Source organism: Bos indicus, chromosome 7, assembly GCF_029378745.1.
Source record: "Bos indicus isolate NIAB-ARS_2022 breed Sahiwal x Tharparkar chromosome 7, NIAB-ARS_B.indTharparkar_mat_pri_1.0, whole genome shotgun sequence".
Lineage (NCBI taxonomy): Eukaryota > Metazoa > Chordata > Mammalia > Artiodactyla > Bovidae > Bos > Bos indicus.
In genome coordinates, this window is record NC_091766.1 from 29,633,745 (window position 1) to 29,640,772 (window position 7,028).

Consider the following 7,028-nt stretch of genomic DNA (forward strand, 5'->3'; position numbering starts at 1 on the left):
ACAGAAAGAGAGCAAAATCTGGGTGTTTACTTCTCCTCCTCTTCTTCCCTACCACAGTTCTGGGCTTGGTGGCACCCCTCAGTAAATACAGCTTCTCCCAAGTGATCCAACCTTTGCAGCTACAACTAGGAAGCAGGATCTAATCACATCACTGTTTTTAGGCCTTCAATGATGTTGCCTTCCTGCTATTACTGGCATCTTCATTTAAAAATATCTTCAAAAATCCTAGCTTATGGGAATTTGAGCTCATCTCCTCTTATGAGCACACCAGAGTTACAGCTATCAGTATTTACAGAAAAACCATCAGGATAAAAGACTGGAGTCAACCAGAAACAAAGAATCTTCCACAATAGAAGAAACCAGAGCAAGACAGGTAGGAATAAGCAGAATCATGATAGAGTCAGTCCCATACCCAAGGGTTGCTGCTGCTAAGTCACGTCAGTTGTGTCCAAGGGTTGGTGACCCACAAATGAGAGAATAATTAAAATTGCAGAGATTCTCCCAAAGGAGTGAGGCATCTGAGCCACACATTAGACTTCCCCAACCTGGGTGTCCTGTGCCAGGCAGATGACCCCAAGAACATCTCACTTTGAAGGCCAGTGGGGCTTTACTTTCAGGAGTCCCAGAAGTGTGTGTGTGCGGGCATGCTCAGTCACGTCTGACTTTTTGTGACCCCCCCCCCCCCGCCATGGACTGTAGCCCACCAAGCTCTTCTGTCTATGTAATTTTCCAGGCAAAAATAAGGAGTGGGTTTCCGTTCCCTACTCCAGGGGTTCTTAATGCAGCCCATCTACTGGTGGGTGAGTCTGGAGCATGAGACTTTGTGTGCATTCTATAAGACTGGAATTTCTATCGACCAAGGGAGATAGAAATCCCATTCTTACAGGATGTACACAAGGTCTCCAGACCCACCCACCAGTAGACGGGCTGCATTAAGACCCCAAAACCCACCTCTACTCACCAGTGGGCAGGCACTTGTCCCCAAATCCCTGAGCCTGCCCACCATCTTTCCTGCTAGTCTCACTCACCAGCTGAGAAAGGTGTTAAAGATGTAACTGTAAGACTGGGATACTATAACACCTCTAGAGAAAAAGAAAGGGAGAACATTTTGAATAAATCACAGCAATATGTACCATGTGGTCCAGCAATTCCATTCCCAGGTATATATTCCAAAGAAAATGAAAAAACATTAATTCAAAAAATACAAGCATCCCTATGTTCATATACCATCATTATTTACAACTGCCAAGATACAGACACAACCTACCTGGCTTTCAACAAATCAATGATGTATGACAGAAAACCACAAAATTCTGTAAAGCAATTATCCTTCAATTAAAAAATTTTAATTGTGCAGTATATTTGTGCACACAAGGGATTATTACTCAGCCATAAAAAATGAAATTTTTCCATCTGCAACAAAAACAAAAATTTGATATCATTATATGTAGAATCTAAAATAGTGAATATAACAGAAGAAATAGGGAAAACAAACTAGTGGCTACAAGTGGGGAGAGGGAAAGAGCAAGATCAGGGTGTGGGATTAAGAGAGACAAACTACTGTGTATAAAATAGAGCTACAAGGATATATTCTACACCACAGGGAATATAGCTGATATTTTATATTTTATAATTACTATAAATGGTGTATAAGGTTTAAAAATTGTGAATTACTCTATTGTATACTATATTGAAACTTCCATAATATTTTTAAAAAGATTATTTTTAAATAAAAAATATTTTAAAATATCCTAGTTAACCTGCCAAAATATATGAGAAAACATCAGATAAACCCAAGTTGAGGGATAGTCCATAAAATAACTAGCCTCATCTCTCTAAAAATGTTGAGTTTTTATACACACACACACACCCTTCTCCACCCTGAAGTAAAGTCTGACCAACTGTTCTAGATTCCAGGAGATCACAGAGATGTGACAGATTACAGAAATTGTGTCTTAAGGTTTCTGAAATTAGATAATTACACCCCTAATCATGTAAGAAAATGTTCTCATTCTCAGGAAATATATAGGGATAGTCTTGCTGCCTACAAATTATTCTCCAACAATTTAAGGAAAATGTACATATGTATATACATGTGTATGTTCATATATTATACTACATACAGAGAGAGAAAGTAGAGAAATCAAATGTTCATATTTGGTGGATCCTGGCAGATACACCTGTGAAACTCCACTTATCCATAGACAATCTAATTTACCCTTACCTTTCTTTTAATAATATAAATAAAGCATAATATTATTCTTTATATCCAATTCTCATTTTATCCTTATGACACTCTATGAAAAGCACCTATTGAAAACCCAGAGGACTAGGGTAAATCCTGAAGCATGGGTCTATTTGTCTCCATAGTGCAAGTTTTTAAGCCTGATGCTGTCTTCTGCCATGGACAATGTTTGGTACTCTGTCTCTCAAGCTTCCTGAGCACTTAGCACAAACATCTTCTACTGTATTTATCTTGTGATACTTTTTAAAAACATGTGCGTCTTAAGGTTGGAGGTAAGCGCAAAGTCTGACCCAATAATAAAGTCAAGGAAGGAAGTGTGTGCACACCTCTGCAGGAAAGACACTTCACGGCACCCTGGAGTGGACGGCAGATACATCATTGCCTACAACTGCTCTGTCACTCTGACAGCTACTCACCACATGTGGCTGTTGAGCACCTGAAATGTGTGGCTAATCAGTGTGAACTGAGATGTGCTGTAAGTATATGTGCACGTAAGTATTTACTATGAGCAATCATTATGGAAAAAATGTACAATATCATTTTTTTTCACATTGATTCCCCACTGAAATATTACTTTGGATGTATTGGTTTAAATAAAATACATTAAAATTAATTTTATGTTTCTTTTTTTGTAACATACTGACCATAAATTTAAAACCACACATGTAGCTCACAGTATGTTTCTTTTGATAATGCAAGTTGACACAGATTCGCAAGCTGCTTTGCTGACTGATCATTCAGTGACAAGAGCAGCAAGTTATTCTTGCCTTCTTCATTCCTTCTGAAAACTAAGAATGAGGTCCACTGGGGCAGTGTTCTTGAACTGAAATGTACATGTAACTCACCAACAGACAGAGTCTGATCACTGGGTCTGGGGCAGGCCTGTGACTCAGCATTTCTAACAAGCTCCCCGGTGCTGCTGCTGACCCAGGAGTAGAGGGTGACTAAGGCAAGCCAGGCTTTAATCTGATGCAGGTGTTGGCTTATAAATGTTTAACTAACCTAAGGAAAGTCAAATATTAGGAAGTCTAATTACTGCTGACCACCTCTGGCTGCATCAGTTGAGTCTTAAAAATACAATTTCCCCAAATCTACAGTATGAGTTGCCACACTATTAATAAATGCTTGCAAAAGGAAACGGACCTATTAAGACCATGTTAGATGATACAGAATTATGCTAGCCCTTTTTCTAAAATCACACATCATATTTTAACAACCACAGCTTTGCCTCAGGGGATATGATAGCAAGTCCACAGGACTTAAGTTCCCAAATGCTGGCATTAGGGATGTACTTTAGACATTTGGAGGTAGAAAAAAAGATGTTATCCTGTGGGCCTAGAATTTTATTTAAATATTTCTATATCTCAATATGTATTTTTAATGAAAAGCATCTCTTGTCCTATCTATTCCTGGATAATAGTACACACAAGTTAATGTAGACCAAAGACTATGTTATACAGCACAACAAACAGCAACCACAGCTGGAGCAATAACAAGAAAGTTCCCCAAGCTATCACACACCGACCCAGGTAGTACGCCAAGTACAGTAAGGAGGGGGTGCAGGGGACTCGTGATACACCCTGGGGACAGAGGATTCTCCATATAGTGTGGTGCAAATGATATTAAAGTTTCCTTTTAGAAATAGTAGTAACAGGGAATATTTTTGTAGACTTATTAATTATACTAGTCTTACCTCTAGTTCAGCAGGTAAAGAATCTGCCTGCTATGCAGGAGACATGGGTTGAATCCCTGGGTTGGGGAGATCCCCTGGAGAAGGACATGACAACCTACTCCAGTGTTCTTGCTTGGAGAATCCCATGGACAGAGGAGCCTGGCAGGCTACAGGCCATGGGGTCACAAAGAGTTGGGCATGACTTAGCGACTAAAGAGCAAAGAAGAAGAAAGAACAAAACAAAAAGTCTTACCTTACATCACACTGTGTTGGACTGACTCTTCCTGTGTAATGAGGTAAAGATTATCTCCTGTGTACCACAGGAGACAAGAGATTAGAGACAGCCAAGACTTGAATCCAGGACTTGAAAACCAAGTCCCATTCCATTTCCATCACCACCACATGAACTTTTGGTAAAAAGCAAAAGAAACAAGTCGAGGCCACCTCAGCTAAGGGTTAGTGCCAGCTCTAAGCAGGACGTTGTCTGGCATCGTGTAAGCTTTACCAGTGTCTTTGAACTTCCTCTTCTTCTTTTTGCCTTCATAAACACTCAAGGAAATATCTGACAAACACATTCATACTAAACAAGGAATATCACTGCTAACTTGCATGTAGCAGCTAACAGGATGGGGCAGGGAAATCAGCAGAGGAAGGAGCCTGACCATCACCACGGAACCATGTCCCCTGGCAATGGAAGACAAGTCCTGCCTGAGTCATTCGGACACCCAAGAACTTCTGCCATGATTTACCAACATAAAGAAAAACAGTTTACAGTAGTCATGAAAATAAATTCACAGACAGATGATCTAAACATGGATTTGAGATAAGCCAACCCTGACTATCCATTCTGCTTCTCTGGCTATTTTTCTGTTTGTTTCCTATTAGTATTTATTAATGAGCAGAGCTTAGAGAAAATAGGAATTTGCTGAAGGTTGAGGCCTTTTCTCAGCTCATAATAGACAGGATGATAAATTTTAGATGAGGACAGCTAGGAGGCAGAAAATACAAGTGGATGTTACCACAGAAAATTAGTGGACCACATGTATCACAGGAGATCACCTATCACGTTAGTCAATGTGACAGACTTACTTTCTTTTATGCACAGACGAGATTCTAAGCCATGGTACACACATCTTCTTAAGCAGTGTCAATGTGGCTATCTGGTGGCCATTGATGGGGAACATCCGTATCCTAAAATGAAGCTGTGCTCAGTGGAGCCCCTGGAATGTACAGAAAAGAGGCCTCAAGTTAAATAGATGCTCGCATCAGTTCCAGAAAGAGAGTTTTAAGTAGGAAGCAAGGTCGAGTTGTTCTGTCAACATTCAGAAAAGAAACTCTATTCAATACTGTAATTTCAAATTTTCCAAAAAATACCTCTTCAAATTCCTGATTATCCCCTGATGTGGTTCTTACCTGGCAGAATATTTCTAGGGTTCAAAATTGTGCTCACCCACAAGGTAACACCTACATAGCAGATTCAGAAATCCCCATTCCCTATCCACCCTCAAAACTCTTCCTGTCTACTGGTGAAAAAACACAGCTTGATCGTCAACTGACTAAGCAGTAGTGTATAAGGCAGATAGCAAAAAAGAAAGCCCTATGAATGCATTACCCAAATTAAAGCATGGCATGAACATAAACACAGAAAAAGTTGGGATAACCATAAATGAACATAAATGTGCAATTTGACTGCAGCATCAAGTTCGGACTCAACATCAAACCTTTTCCTGGGGAACATGCTAGGGCATTATTCTCTCAGATGAGGTAGAAAGATGCCTATGCAACCGTGAAGCTCTTAGCTGTGGCAGCTATCATGCTGACCTTGTTTTTCCAATTCAAAAACTGTCCATGAGCTGATTGCACCCTCATCCTCGAACACTATAAAACTCCTCACTACCCCCCCAGGGTGGGTCACATGGTCTTCAGGGCATTAGCCCACCATGGCCCCCTTTGCCTAGCAAAGCAATAAAAGCTGCTCTTTTCTACTTTTCCCAAAACTCCGTCTCTGTTTCTATTCGGCACCAGAGACAGAGTCCAGGATTTTGGCAACAACCGAGAGACCTAAAAGTGGGCTCCGGCTGCTGCCTCAGCTGTCCCAGGAGTGTGTGGGCCACACCGACTGCGGGAGGACCCACGAGCAGGAACCTGTCCTGAGAGTGAGGGGCCAGCCGCTGCCACTGGGAGACTTGTAAGTGGCCATCAGCTGCTGCCCCCGCCACCCAGAGAGCAGGCATGACCCGAGAGCAGGCACGAGTTGCTGCCCTCTGCTCTCCTGGAGCATGCAGGCCACTGGCACTGCTGGGAGACATGGGAACAAGTGCTGGTTACTACCCCTGCTGTCCTGGGAGTGAGTGGGCTGCTGCTGCTACTGGAAGGCCTGGGAGCTGAAGCCAATCGCCGCTGCCACTGTCCTGGGGATGCACAAGCTACCATTGCTGTTGAGACTCACAGGTCGACTCCAATAGTTGTCTGAGCCGAACTGGAAGCGCACACGGGCCACCACGCCTATACACCCCATATCAAGGGGCTAATGGCCAACACACTGAGGAAAGAGGTGGCAAGTATCCAAACTAAAAGTAGCCACCCAATCCCCAACAAGATGGCAGAGTAGAAGGACTTCAGCTTACCTCCTCTGATGACAATGCTAAAATCACAACTAACCGTTGAATGAACAGGCTTGAACACACTGAGAAAGATATTCTAAATCCAAACACAAAAAAGAAGCCATAACAAAATGGTAAGAGGGATGATTTCACGATATAATCAAATCCTATATCCACTGGGTGGTTCACACACAAGCTGGAAAATAATTGTATCACAGAGGTTCTGCCACACAAGTAAGAGTTCTGAGCCCTAGTCAGGCTGCACAGCCTGAGTCTGACATTAGGAGGAGGGGCCCACACATCTGACTTTGAAGGGCAAGGAGGCTTGAGTACGGGAGCACCACAGGACTGGGGGAAACAGAGACTCCAAAAGAGCCTGGACTGGGGGAAACAGAGACTCCACTCTTGGAGAGTGCACTGGGATCCAGCACAAAGTAGTGATTCCAAAGTAGTGATTCTAAAAGACCCACCTCGGGTCTTGGAGGGTCCCCAAGAGGAGTGGAGGGGA

At 42.3% G+C, this 7,028-nt stretch overlaps 1 long non-coding RNA gene across 1 annotated transcript; it reads right to left on the bottom strand.

Moving 5' to 3' along the window:
- Positions 1-946: 946 nt before the first annotated feature.
- LOC139184121 (uncharacterized) lies at positions 947-6,666 on the bottom strand. Its single transcript, XR_011567595.1, has 3 exons — positions 5,007-6,666; positions 4,171-4,227; positions 947-1,413 (listed from the first exon to the last, which is right to left on the bottom strand). It is a non-coding gene; the product is annotated as an uncharacterized lncRNA (long non-coding RNA).
- Positions 6,667-7,028: the final 362 nt, after the last annotated feature.